This window comes from Leptodactylus fuscus, chromosome 3 (genome assembly GCF_031893055.1).
Source record: "Leptodactylus fuscus isolate aLepFus1 chromosome 3, aLepFus1.hap2, whole genome shotgun sequence".
Classification (NCBI taxonomy): Eukaryota; Metazoa; Chordata; class Amphibia; order Anura; family Leptodactylidae; genus Leptodactylus; species Leptodactylus fuscus.
In genome coordinates, this window is record NC_134267.1 from 3,398,810 (window position 1) to 3,413,274 (window position 14,465).

General features: G+C 49.5%; 2 protein-coding genes across 2 annotated transcripts in view; both read right to left on the reverse strand.

The window, feature by feature from the left end:
- The window catches only part of UGP2 (UDP-glucose pyrophosphorylase 2), a 66,921-nt gene extending 65,097 nt beyond the window's left edge, over positions 1-1,824 (reverse strand). Inside the window, exon 1 of the mRNA XM_075266966.1 lies at positions 1,672-1,824. The gene's annotated coding sequence lies outside the window, so the exon portion shown is untranslated. The remainder of the gene's footprint in view (positions 1-1,671) is intronic.
- Positions 1-14,465, reverse strand: part of OTX1 (orthodenticle homeobox 1) — a 388,453-nt gene that overhangs the window by 67,146 nt on the left and 306,842 nt on the right. The window lies entirely within an intron of this gene.

The following is a 14,465-nucleotide window of genomic DNA, read 5'->3' on the forward strand; positions in this document are numbered from 1 at the left end:
TGTATGGGGGGGCACAGAATGAATAGTGGGGGGCTGAACCAGCCATCTAAAGTGTATGGGGGGCACAGAATGTATAATGGGGGGCTGAAGCAGCCATCTAAAGTGTATGGGGGGCACAGAATGTATAATGGGGGGCTGAAGCAGCCATCTAAAGTGTATGGCCAGCTTGACGTTCATCACCCATCCAGTATCCTGGCAGATCCCTGTAAGTCTACACTAGGTTTGTCCCTGGGAATTGATAAAAAAACAATGAATGGGCAGAGAATAAACGTCATCCACCAAAGCACAACCTCTGTGTGTGACAGATAACAAGTCTCCATTAGAAGGGCTGAATAAGTGTAACAGGACTGGCAGCGGCTCAGGCATCAAAGTGCAGGTTTATTTTAAGAAAGCCATGGAGGGATCTGTCAGTGTGCTGTCTGGCTCTTGGCAGATGCAGCGTCATACTGTGACCTTCACCAGGAGGAGACACAGGGAGCTGCTGTATATACTGGGACTGCGGCCTCTGAGCCTACATGAATGTGCATGGCCCGGGCCGTGAGAAAATGGCACATGGGTGATATGGTTGTGCCGTCTGTGACCTCCACGGGCCCATACATTACATTACTGCAATCAGACAGGATCTGTCGTCAGCTTTACCCTGAGCTCACATCCCCATACACGGATCTGCGATAATACAGTCATGTGTATAAGGTCAAAGCAAATAATGGGTCAGTGTGTTACCCATTAAAAACACAGCTGGCGCACTGACTGAGCACAATGTCGTGTGAATGGGGCGGAAAGTGTAACGTTACCCAGTTCTGTGACATTGTTACATTGTATCTGTCTCTGGGTTTGGTCGGCAATAGTGGGGGGTCACGAGAACTAGGTTCATATAAGAGACATGCACCCAAAATCGCCAAACACAAAACTGATGCTCGTCTGAATTTTTCTTCCAACGGTTTAAGTTACAAATGGCGGACGCCCGACCCACCCCATTACAGTCAATGGCGGCCTTTGGGCTCCGTATGTGTCCGCTTTTGTAGTGGTTGGACTGTCCGTTGTTCTGCTCCTCTGATGGACCAGAACAATGGATAGGCCGATGCTAGTGTGAACCCAGCGTAAGCCTTCCTCAGGTCTGGATAGATGGGAAGACAGAACTAGTAGGATTAAAGGGGTACTCCTATCTGCAAGACTGCCGGAAAGGTCTTATAGGTGCGGACCACACCCTGGGACCTGTAACTATGTGAGGACTAGGGGTCCTCGCCATAGCCCAATGATTGGAGAGACGGCCGCACACGTAAGACTCACGCAATTCATTTCTATGGAAGCCAGCCGGGCACGCTCATGTGAAATACGGCCACTTAGCGGGAACTTTTGGGCACATTTAGGGGTAAGTTGTTATCCCGCACCAAGGACTATGAACAAACCAAGCGGAAGAAAGATCACCTGGACTAGCCAACAATCCATCAGCCATTGTGTAAGCCAGGGCACAGGCCAGGGATAGTGTGGAGGGACTACAAGTCCCAGCAGCAGGTCACTGTAAGCTCCTCATAGTGCATGCAGACAGCGGCCTTCCCATAGACACATGCAGAATGCAAGCCTTGTGCAGACGACACCCCGGGGTGTCAGCTCAGCAGCAGCAGCTCGATGCTACACATGCAGCCGGGAGCCTGAGCCGCTGATACGCACCTGATCACAAGCAGCTATGGATGGGCCGGGGCGCCCTGCAACTCACTGTCAGCAACACTTCCGACCCCCGCTGACATCACTCAGCACTCCCTCCCCTCACTGGATCCTGACTGACACCAAAGATGTCCCCGCTACACAAGCCATTTTGTTGGAGCCTGTCTCCATACCGCGGCAAATCAATCTACGACAAAATGGCGCAGGTGTGTACGTGTTCGGAAGGTGCTGAAACAGGATTGGTCTGAAGTGTCAGGTGACCCAGCTAAAATGGGAGGAGTTTACTGGTGACTGCAGCCGCGTCGTCATAACCAATTGGGAAATGGAATCCTACCCCGCCCCCTAGTGCTGGCCCGCGGTAATGCTGCCAGTGCGGCTGTGCTGGGGGCCTATGGAGGAGCTGTGATGGGGGTCTATAGAGGAGATGTGATGGGGGTCTATGGAGGCGCTGTGATGGGGGTCTATGGAGGAGCTGTGCTGGGGGTCTATGGAGGAGATGTGATGGGGGTCTATGGAGGAGATGTGATGGGGGTCTATGGAGGAGATGTGATGGGGGTCTATAGAGGAGCTGTGCTGGGGGTCTATGGAGGAGATGTGATGGGGGTCTATGGAGGAGATGTGATGGGGGTCTATGGAGGAGATGTGATGGGGGTCTATGGAGGAGCTGTGCTGGGGGTCTATGGAGGAGATGTGATGGGGGTCTATGGAGGAGATGTGATGGGGGTCTATGGAGGAGCTGTGCTGGGGGTCTATGGAGGAGCTGTGCTGGGGGTCTATGGAGGAGATGTGATGGGGGTCTATGGAGGAGATGTGATGGGGGTCTATGGAGGAGCTGTTATGGGGGTCTATGGAGGAGCTGTGATGGGGGTCTATGGAGGAGATGTGATGGGGGTCTATGGAGGAGATGTGATGGGGGTCTATGGAGGAGATGTGATGGGGGTCTATGGAGGAGATGTGCTGGGGGTCTATGGAGGAGATGTGATGGGGGTCTATGGAGGAGCTGTGATGGGGGTCTATGGAGGAGATGTGATGGGGGTCTATGGAGGAGATGTGATGGGGGTCTATGGAGGAGCTGTGATGGGGGTCTATGGAGGAGATGTGATGGGGGTCTATGGAGGAGCTGTGATGGGGGTCTATGGAGGAGATGTGAGCGGCTCAGGCGCCATGTTGCTTAGCAATAGATGTGGTAACCATTGGCACAGGCTGCTGCAGTTACTGACAACTAACAGGCCCTAAAAAGTGACATGAAGGTGTCAGAGTCTCCGGAGTGCGGCTGGTTCCGGGGTCTCCCTTGTACACAGGACTGTTTCAGAACCACAGACCCCCATACCTCCCAACTTTTGAAGAACTGAAAGAGGGAGAAAATGTGCGGCGCGCGGTGCGTCAAATTTAGCCCCGCCCACTTTTGTGTTGACTCCGCCCACTCGTTAATTTTTCATGTGCCCGCACACAGTATAATCCTCCTACAGTCACCCGTACATTATATGTCCCCCCTCTATCTCTCCCCCAGTTTCATATACACCCTTCATCTGCCCCCAGTTTCATGTCCCCCTTCCATCTCTGCCCCCAGATTCATGTCCCCCTTCCATCTCTGCCCCCAGATTCATGTCCCCCTTCCATCTCTGCCCCCAGATTCATGTCCCCCTTCCATCTCTGCCCCCAGATTCATGTCCCCCTTCCATCTCTGCCCCCAGATTCATGTCCCCCCCCATCTCTGCCCCCAGATTCATGTCCCCTCCATCTCTGCCCCCAGATTCATGTCCCCCTTCCATCTCTGCCCCCAGATTCATGTCCCCCCCATCTCTGCCCCCAGATTCATGTCTCCACATCTCTGCCCCCAGATTCATGTCCCCCCATCTCTGCCCCCAGATTCATGTCCCCCCATCTCTGCCCCCAGATTCATGTCCCCCCATCTCTGCCCCCAGATTCATGTCCCCCCATCTCTGCCCCCAGATTCATGTCCCTCATCTCTGCCCCCAGATTCATGTCCCCTCCATCTCTGCCCCCAGATTCATGTCCCTCCATCTCTGCCCCCAGATTCATGTCCCCCCATCTCTGCCCCCAGATTCATGTCCCCCCATCTCTGCCCCCAGATTCATGTCCCTCATCTCTGCCCCCAGATTCATGTCCCTCCATCTCTGCCCCCAGATTCATGTCCCTCCATCTCTGCCCCCAGATTCATGTCCCTCCATCTCTGCCCCCAGATTCATGTCCCCCATCTCTGCCCCCAGATTCATGTCCTCCCATCTCTGCCCCCAGATTCATGTCCCCCATCTCTGCCCCCAGATTCATGTCCCCCCATCTCTGCCCTCAGATTCATGTCCCCCCATCTCTGCCACCAGATTCATGTCCCCACATCTCTGCCCCCAGATTCATGTCCCTCCATCTCTGCCCCCAGATTCATGTCCCCCATCTCTGCCCCCAGATTCATGTCCTCCCATCTCTGCCCCCAGATTCATGTCCCCCCATCTCTGCCCTCAGATTCATGTCCCCCCATCTCTGCCACCAGATTCATGTCCCCTCCATCTCTGCCCCCAGATTCATGTCCCTCATCTCTGCCCCCAGATTCATGTCCCTCCATCTCTGCCCCCAGATTCATGTCCCCCCATCTCTGCCCCCAGATTCATGTCCCTCATCTCTGCCCCCAGATTCATGTCCCTCCATCTCTGCCCCCAGATTCATGTCCCTCCATCTCTGCCCCCAGATTCATGTCCCCCATCTCTGCCCCCAGATTCATGTCCTCCCATCTCTGCCCCCAGATTCATGTCCCCCATCTCTGCCCCCAGATTCATGTCCCTCCATCTCTGCCCCCAGATTCATGTCCCTCCATCTCTGCCCCCAGATTCATGTCCCCTCCATCTCTGCCCCCATATTCATGTCCTCCCATCTCTGCCCCCAGATTCATGTCTCCACATCTCTGCCCCAGATTCATGTCCTCTCCATCTCTGCCCCCAGATTCATGTCCCCTCCATCTCTGCCCCCAGTGTCATGCCGTCCTCTCCATCTCTGCCCCCAGTGTCATGCTGTCCTCTCCATCTCTGTCCCCAGTGTCATGCCGTCCTCTCCATCTCTGCCACCAGTGTCATGCCGTCCTCTCCATCTCTGCCACCAGTGTCATGCCGTCCCCTCCTTCATCTGCCCCCAGTGTCATGCCGTCCTCTCCTTCATCTACCCCCAGTTTCACGTTCCACCTCCACATTAAACTTACCTTCTCCTCCGCTCCCTCGCCGCTCTCTGCGCGCCTCTCTCGCTGACACATGCGGCTGAAGGAAGGAGCTGACACAGGTCAGCTCCTCGCTTCGCCGCTGCGTGTCTCTCTCGCTGACACATATGCGGCTGAAGCGAGGAGCTGTCCTGTGTCCTGTATATCGGGACATACCTCCCTCCATCCGGGACCGCGGGACATGTCACCTAAATCGTGACTGTCCCGCGGAAATCGGGACAGTTGGGAGGTATGGACCCCCATTATAGTAAACATGGCTGACCGCGCTCCATGTGTAACCAATGTTTTAGCATCCGCCTCTCCGTGTCCCCCAGCAATGAAGAGCCAGCGCTAGTGGAAACCAAGGACTGAATGTTCCAGTGCCAGGCGGCTGCCGCCAAGGCAAATACAATTACGGAGAAGCCTAGATAGTCCTGACAAGAACCAAGTTATGTCTCTATACAAATCACCAGTACGGCCGTGTACAGACTATTGTGGGCCCCGGTATACAAGAAGGACATAACTGAGCTCGGGGATAATCCTACTCATTAGGGAGAGGGCGCACCTACACAGGCGTACGGAGACTGACGAGCCATTACTGCAACGCAGGGGATTATGGGTAAAATATGCAAATCTATTCTCCAGGATGTAATTAGGACAGTTCCTCTGTATGGCGCCCTCTAGGGGCAGCCCCCCTAATATCATGCATGACTCGCTTAATGAGCCTAATAACATAGTGCCGGGATTATTGCCTGACTAGTATTTCTATTCCAAAGGAACAGATTCCCAGCTATGGACAGCGCTGTTTCCATCTGTTGGATCTCCTCAGCATAGTGCAGGGATACTAGTTTGGCAGAGATGCACACTCCCTAATGAGTAGGATTATCCCCTGATCCTGGTCTATAGTCTCTCACTCTGCCAAACTAGTATCCCTGCACTATGCTATAAAGGGTACTGCAGAGCTGCACCTATTACTTAAAGAGGATCTTTCATGGCTTGGGGCACAGGCAGTTCTATATACTGCTGGATTCAGCGCACTGTCGGCTTTCCCAATCTGTGCCCCGGGTAAAGAGCTATAGGTCTCAGTACCGTAGCGCTTTACAGTCAGAAGGGCGTTCCTGACAGTCAGTCAGGAACGTCCTTCTTCACAGCAGAGCCTATAACACTGTACAGTGTGAGCGGGGAGGAACGCCCCCCTCCCTCTGCTCACAGTGCTCGCCCATAGACCAGTATTATCAGGAGGGGAGGGGGCGTTCCTCCCCGCTCACACTGTACAGCGCAATAGGCGCTGCTGTGAAGAAGGACGTTCCTGACTTGACTGTCAGGAACGCCCTTCTGACTGTAAAGAGCAACAGTACCGGGACCGATAGCGCTTTACCGGGGGCACAGATTGGGAAAGCTGACATTGCATTGAATTCAGCAGTATATGACACTGCCTGTGCCCCGGACCATGAGAGGTCCTCTTTAAGTAATAGGTGCAGCTCTGCAGTACTCATCACCATACAGCGGACGGGGCCCACAGCTCTCCCCTTATTATTTGAATAGTACTCTACCAATACAGTAGCTTTCAGCCGCTGATCAGTATGGAGTCTGGGTGGACAGCCGCTGATCAGTATGGAGTCTGGGTGGACAGCCGCTGATCAGTATGGAGTCTGGGTGGACAGCCGCTGATCAGTATGGAGTCTGGGTGGACAGCCGCTGATCAGTATGGAGTCTGGGTGGACAGGCGCTGATCAGTATGGAGTCTGGGTGGACAGGCGCTGATCAGTATGGAGTCTGGGTGGACAGCCGCTGATCAGTATGGAGTCTGGGTGGACAGCCGCTGATCAGTATGGAGTCTGGGTGGACAGCCGCTGATCAGTATGGAGTCTGGGTGGACAGGCGCTGATCAGTATGGAGTCTGGGTGGACAGCCGCTGATCAGTATGGAGTCTGGGTGGACAGCCGCTGATCAGTATGGAGTCTGGGTGGACAGCCGCTGATCAGTATGGAGTCTGGGTGGGCAGCCGCTGATCAGTATGGAGTCTGGGTGGGCAGCCGCTGATCAGTATGGAGTCTGGGTGGGCAGCCGCTGATCAGTATGGAGTCTGGGTGGACAGCCGCTGATCAGTATGGAGTCTGGATGGACAGCCGCTGATCAGTATGGAGTCTGGATGGACAGGCGCTGATCAGTATGGAGTCTGGGTGGACAGCCGCTGATCAGTATGGAGTCTGGGTGGACAGGCGCTGATCAGTATGGAGTCTGGGTGGACAGCCGCTGATCAGTATGGAGTCTGGGTGGACAGGCGCTGATCAGTATGGAGTCTGGGTGGACAGCCGCTGATCAGTATGGAGTCTGGGTGGACAGCCGCTGATCAGTATGGAGTCTGGGTGGACGGCCGCTGATCAGTATGGAGTCTGGGTGGACGGCCGCTGATCAGTATGGAGTCTGGGTGGACGGCCGCTGATCAGTATGGAGTCTGGGTGGACGGCCGCTGATCAGTATGGAGTCTGGGTGGACGGCCGCTGATCAGTATGGAGTCTGGGTGGACAGGCGCTGATCAGTATGGAGTCTGGGTGGACAGCCGCTGATCAGTATGGAGTCTGGGTGGACAGGCGCTGATCAGTATGGAGTCTGGGTGGACGGCCGCTGATCAGTATGGAGTCTGGGTGGACAGGCGCTGATCAGTATGGAGTCTGGGTGGACAGGCGCTGATCAGTATGGAGTCTGGGTGGACAGGCGCTGATCAGTATGGAGTCTGGGTGGACAGCCGCTGATCAGTATGGAGTCTGGGTGGACAGGCGCTGATCAGTATGGAGTCTGGGTGGACAGGCGCTGATCAGTATGGAGTCTGGGTGGACAGGCGCTGATCAGTATGGAGTCTGGGTGGACAGCCGCTGATCCAATATTGGTCCTCCATCCTGTGGCTAAGTCAACAATATTGAAGGGAAAAAAAACCCTATAATGATAATGAGCCCATCCTACTTCTTCTTCCCCTATAAAGGGTAAATGGGGCATCTTCTAGTGGTCACCTTACAGCTTACATTGCCAATACAATGATCATGGATTCTGAAGGTTCCTGGCCAAGTGCTATAAGGATTGTCTTAGAGGAATACGGGTCTTCTACCGCCGGGCAGCGCAGACACTCAGGCACCAATAGATCCCTTTTATGTCACCGGAGATTCCAATCATTTGATCGTTTTTCCATTTTACAGTCTGATACAAATCGAGTCAACGGATGAAGCCACAACATACAGGGAATGCCGAGTTGTTTCCATTGTCTCATATTGCTATTTCCAAAGTAATAACTGTATACTGTGTACTAACGGAGTAATACGGGGTCTTATATGTTCATGACAAGCTGTGGTTTCTATGTATACCAATTTAAGGCACATATTGTATATAAAGCACACATAGTATATAAGACATTTATTGTATACTAGAGGGAGGACCCGGCTTCACACGTGTATATTACATGTTATGTTTGTGTAGTGGCCTCATAAGAATTGTCCAATCTTGCATTGGTGTATTTTGTATGTGGTCTGTGTGTATGTCCATAAGCGTCATGTGATTATGTGTATCTCATTTTGGATATCAGTGAAAAACCTGTGATCAGTTGTTATGGATACCTGGAGTAAAGCTGTATCTAATCCTTCCCCGTGTAGTACTGTGTTTAGACGCAAGTATCTAATCCTTGTTGGTGTGGTACTGTGTACAGATGTGTGTATCTAATCCTCCGGTAAATGAAACTGTGTGCAGAACTGCATATCTAATCTTACAACATGTGGTACTATGTGCAGACGCGTGTATCTAATCCTCTGGCGTGTGGTTCTGTGTGCAGACAGGTGTATCTAATCCCTGGCGTGAGGTACTGTGTGCAGATGCGCGTATCTAATCCTCCCCGTGTGGTATTGTGTGCTGAGATGCGTATCTAATTATCTGGCATGTGGTACTGTGTGCAGATGCATGTATCTAATCCTCCAAAGTGTGGTACTGTATTCAGACGCATGTATCTAATCCTCCCCTGTGTGGTATTGTGTGAAGAGGCGCGTATCTAATCCTTTGGCGTGTGGAACTGTGTGTAGACACGCATATCTAATCCTACAGCATGTGGTACTGTGTGCTGATGTGTGTATCTAATCTTATGGTGTGTATAACTGTGTGCAGACGTGCATATCTAATCCTCTGGAGTGTGGAACTGTATGTAGATGCGTGTATCTAATCCTACGGCATGTGGTACTCTGTGCAGACGTGTGTATCTAATCCTATGGCGTGTACAACTGTGTGAAGACACGTGTATCTAATCCTCCCCTGTGTGGTATTGTGTGAAGAGGTGCGTATCTAATCCTATGGCGGGTGGAACAGTGTGTAGACGCGCGTATCCAATCCCCCGGCATGTGGTACTGTGTGCAGACGCGCGTATCTAATCCTATGGCATGTGGTACTGTGTGTAGACGTGCGTATCCAATCCCCCGGCATGTGGTACTGTGTGTAGACACACGTATCTAATCCTCCCCCATGTGGTACTGTGTGCAGACGCGCGTATCTTATCCTCCCCGTGTGATACTGTGTGCGGAAACGCGTATCTAATTCTCTGGCTTGTGGTACTGTGTCCAGAGGCATGTATCTAATCCTCCAAAGTATGGTACTGCGTGCAGATACACGTATCTAATCCTTCCTTGTGTGGTATTGTGTGAAGAGGCGCGTATCTAATCCTTCGGCGTGTGGAACTATGTGTAGACGGGCGTATCTAATCCTATGGCATGTGGTACTGTGTGTAGACGCGCGTATCTAAACCTCCCCCGTGTGATACTGTGTGCTGAGATGCGTATCTAATTCTCTGGCTTGTGGTACTGTGTGCAGAGGCATGCATCTAATCCTCCAAACTGTGGTACTGTGTTCACACACACGTATCTAATCCTTCCCTGTGTGATATTGTGTGAAGAGGCGCGTATCTAATCCTTACGCTTGTGGAACTATGTGTAGACGCGCGTATCTAATCCTACTGCATGTGGTACTATGTGCAGACGCGTGTATCTAATCCTATGGCGTGGACAACTGTGTGCAGACGCGCGTATTTAATCCTCTGGAGTGTGGAACTGTATGTAGATGCGTGTATCTAATCCTATGGCATGTGGTACTCTGTGCAGATGTGTGTATCTAATCCTGTGGTGTGTACAAATGTGTGCAGATGCGCGTATCTAACCCTCTGGAGTGTGGAACTGTGTGTAGATGCGCGTATCTAATCCTACGGCAAGTGGTACTGTGTGCAGACACGCGTATCTAATGCTACGACATGTGGTACTGTGTGTAGACGCGCGTATCTAATCCTACGGCATGTGTTACTGTGTGCAGATGCTTGTATCTAATCCTATGGCGTGTACAACTGTGTGAAGACACGTGTAACTAATCCTCCCCTGTGTGGTATTGTGTGAAGAGGCGTGTATCTAATCCTATGGCATGTGGAACTGTGTGTAGACGCACGTATCCAAGCCCCCGGCATGTGGTACTGTGTGCAGACGCGTGTATCTAATCCTATGGCATGTGGTACTGTGTGTAGACGCGCGTATCTAATTCTCCCCCATGTGATACTGTGTGCGGAGACGCGTATCTAATTCTCTGGCTTGTGGTACTGTGTGCAGAGGCATGTATCTAATCCTCCAAAGTGTGGTACTGTGTGCACACACACGTATCTAATCCTCCCTTGTGTGGTATTGTGTGAAGAGACGCGTATCTAATCCTTCGGCGTGTGGAACTATGTGTAGACGCTCGTATCTAATCCTACTGCATGTGGTACTGTGTGTAGACGCGCGTATCTAATCCTCTGAAGTGTGGAACTGTATGTAGACGCCTGTATCAAATCCTTCAGTGTGTGGAACTGTGTGCAGAAATGCGTATTTAATCCTCTGGTTTGTGGGACTGTGTGCAGACGCATGTATCTAATCCTCTGGTGTGTGATACTGTGTGCTGATCTGTGTATCTAATCCTCTGATGTGTGTATCTCAGTTTGGATATCAGTGTTGTATTGTGCATGTGGAGTGACCGTGTGTATTGCAGTTGGAATATGAGTGAAAGACTTGCAGGTTTGTATTGACTAAGGGGGGGGGGCACTGTGTTTGGAATGCTGTATCTCAGCAACGGTACATCCGAGCGAGTTGGAGTCTCGTCTTAAACCTTCCCGGATACCTGAAGTATCTCTGTACCAAATTTGGTGAAGATCGGTCCAGTCGTTTGGTTCGCATTAGAGCACAGACAGACAGACAGAAATTCATTTTTATAATATAGGGAGATGTGTCTTCATTTTAGGACAATACACCACATTCTTTTTCCTTGATCTTGTTCATGGCTGACATTAAAGGTATAATCATATATATTTTGTGTTGTGATGTGGAAGGGGTCATTATATATATATGGGGGTTATAACGCTGTATATACATGTTAGAAAATTACATGTATTTTGTGTCTTTTTCTACATTTTTTGATAATACTCTTTTTTATGCAAACAAAAATCTTTAACAATTTTTATGACAGAACCCAAGCCCTGGTTTAGTGACGGCTGTGAACAGGCTAAAGGAGCTGTATAGGATTTATTAATTGATAATCTATCCTTGGAATTGGTCGTCAATTGAAGATCAGCAGGGTCAGACACCCAGGACCATGACAATCAGCTGTTTACAGAGGACCATTCACCACTTCCACCAATTCTTTTCTTTTTTGCAAAATATTTATTAATCAGAAATAAAACAAAACTGTTAGGGAATTGCCAGGACAGCAATTCCCCGGTAGCTGTTGGATCCTGGGACGGGACACAAGAGACAGTGAGCCCTAAGCTGAAGCCCCCTACTGTCCCTTCCTATTGCCAGGCCCTATCCTATGTAACAGGCGGCAACCACGAAGACAGTCCCTTCCTGGATATGTGAGACACAAAACGCAGACAAGACGAACAACAACAAAGAGAGGTCAGCTAGCCAAGGGTCAGTAACAGTCGGGCAATACAGTACCAAACTGGAGTCCAAAGAATTGTCAGTAGGGAAATCCAGAGGTCAAGGATAAGAATGCAAGCAAAAATAGTGACAGTAAGGAGCAAGTATGCACACGGCAATAGCAAGCACTGGTGTGAATAAGAGTCAAGACTAAATAGGGAGGAAGAACCCGTCAATCACACGAATTAACACTTCAAGAACAGAGGCTAACAAGGGCAGAAGGCTGATGTGGTGCAAATACAATCACAGCACTAGAGCCAAGTTCACACAATGCAACCAAAAACTCCAAGCCAAGAACCAAACTGCACCCTCGTCCTGTGCCGCAGCACGCGAGCAGAGGGCGGTGCAGAGACCCGAACAGGCAGAGATGTTACAAAAACAAAATGAAACATCTCAACAAACGATAAGAGCAACACACACAGGAGCTGTGCAAAGTAGCTGAGAACTATAACAGTCATACATAACGAAATTAGACCCAATCTTTCTATTTCTTAGTCTTCCAAACTCCCTCTACATCCAACCTCGATTTTTTGCAATCCAGTTTGTACAAAAAATACAATCTGCTCAAAAAGAGACAAATACAATCATTTTGTGATAGAGTGTCGCAAAACTTCCAGCAACGTGACTCAGCATGAGCCCAAACCAAGACCAGCAGTGGACAATGGAGCGCTGGGGACGGGCAAGTATGCTTGTATTTATATTATGTGCTCTTGTTTTTCAATAAATCCATACTTGGACATCCGGTCTTTGTGTCACTACCCATTACCCACCAGGGAGCGCAGATTTCCACTTCAACTTGAACCTTCAGTTCTTGCCATCCATATATATTTATATTATGGGGATATTGTCACTCCTTAGGGAGAGACCATCTTGTAGGTGTGTGAAGTCTTACAAAGTCATTTTCGCCCTACTGTGGGGGATTATGGGAAGAATATGCAAATATGTTTCCCAAGATGTAAATAGGGAAACATTGCCTCTCTTGGCAAAATCCCACATCGTTGCAGCAAAGGCTTGTGGGAAAGTCGGCCATGATGTTCAAGGGAGCTTCCCATAGAGGGCAGCATACTTATTTACATCTTGGGAAACATATTTGCATATTCCTCCCATAATCCCCCACAATGGAGTGAAAAGGGCTTTGTAAGACTCCACACACCTACAAGGTGGTCTCTCCCTAAGGAGTGACAATATCCCCATAATCTGGTCTACAAGTCTTTCACCTAGGGAGTCAGTTCTCCCTAGGCTGTGCTGATGAGATCAAATCAGATTGTGAAGAGGTAAACTGTTTTGTGTTCTGTTTCCATGTGATTCCCTCTATGTAACCTTAGTGGTGATCCAGGAGTCCCCAGGTCTGATAATATCTCTGTGTGAATGTTCTGTTACTGCTTCTTATTCCCTTCTTTCCTCATTAGGCCGGCCACCTAATCTCTATTTTCCTACTATTTCTTGTCTTACCATCTGGGAACAATATACTAACACTATCTTATAAGAGGCAAGTCTGCAGCAACTCCAGGGTTTTATAGGGAAAACTGCAGAGGATTACGGGAAATGTCTAAGGTATAAAATGATTCCAATTCCCAGAAAGCTGGGGGTGTGTTGGTGAAGTTCACATGAAGAATAATTTGTGAGACTACAGCAGCCTGAAGCACAAGGTGTTTGTTGTACACACTATGGAGATTTTCTGAAGAATTATTATTTTTTTTTTAAAACGGGACTTCCTGAAATAAACTCCTTTTGGATTCTTTTCATCAATCAAGGTCCGATTGTTTTTTGAAAAATCCCATGCTTCACACAGATCAAAATGGAGCTGTCCACAGCTGGGATACTGACTTGGCAAAATCCTGCATCATTGCAGCAAAGGCTTGTGGGAAAGTCGGGCATGATGTTCACGGAGCTTCCCATAGAGGGCAGCATACAGAGACACTGTTTCCCTATTTACATCTTGGAAACATATTTGCATATTCTTCCTATATTTATATTATACACCTATGGCCTATCCATAGGGTAAGCCATCAATATTAGGTCTGAGAGGGTCTGACCCCTGGGACTCCTGCTGATCACTGGTAGTAAGATATCGTGGCTCTCAGAATTGTTTGCATGCAGCCTCCGGGGTTCCACCATGTCTCTGCTCTACCTTTGGACTTCGGGCTTCTGCTACAAATGTTTAGCCCATTGGCTTCCATTATGTTCGTACCTCCATAGATAACCCTAACCTTTCTATCTGCAGGATTGGGATTCCAGGGTCTGGGGAAGAAATCTTTGTCAAAATGGAAACACCTTTCAGTGGGTGGAGCAAAATGATATTTTTTGTTTCAATTATTTTTATTATATTTTTAGCAGTTTATGAAAGTACAAAACTAGAACAAACTGATCGAAACGTTACAGATCAATTCAGACATGACTCTTTGTAAAAAAAAAAAATTCCCAATGTAAATTTACCTAATATACTGAGAGGAGTGTCCAGTCTGGAATTCTTCCAATGTTCTCTTGATACGTGGAGCCATTTATATTTGGGTTAATTACAAGGAAACTAATCAAACACAATCAATGTTAATCTTAGTGATTATTTCCATAATGAAGGAATGTCTGAGCTATAGATGACGTGGTGACTGTGACGATAGGATAGGACAGGGTGATAT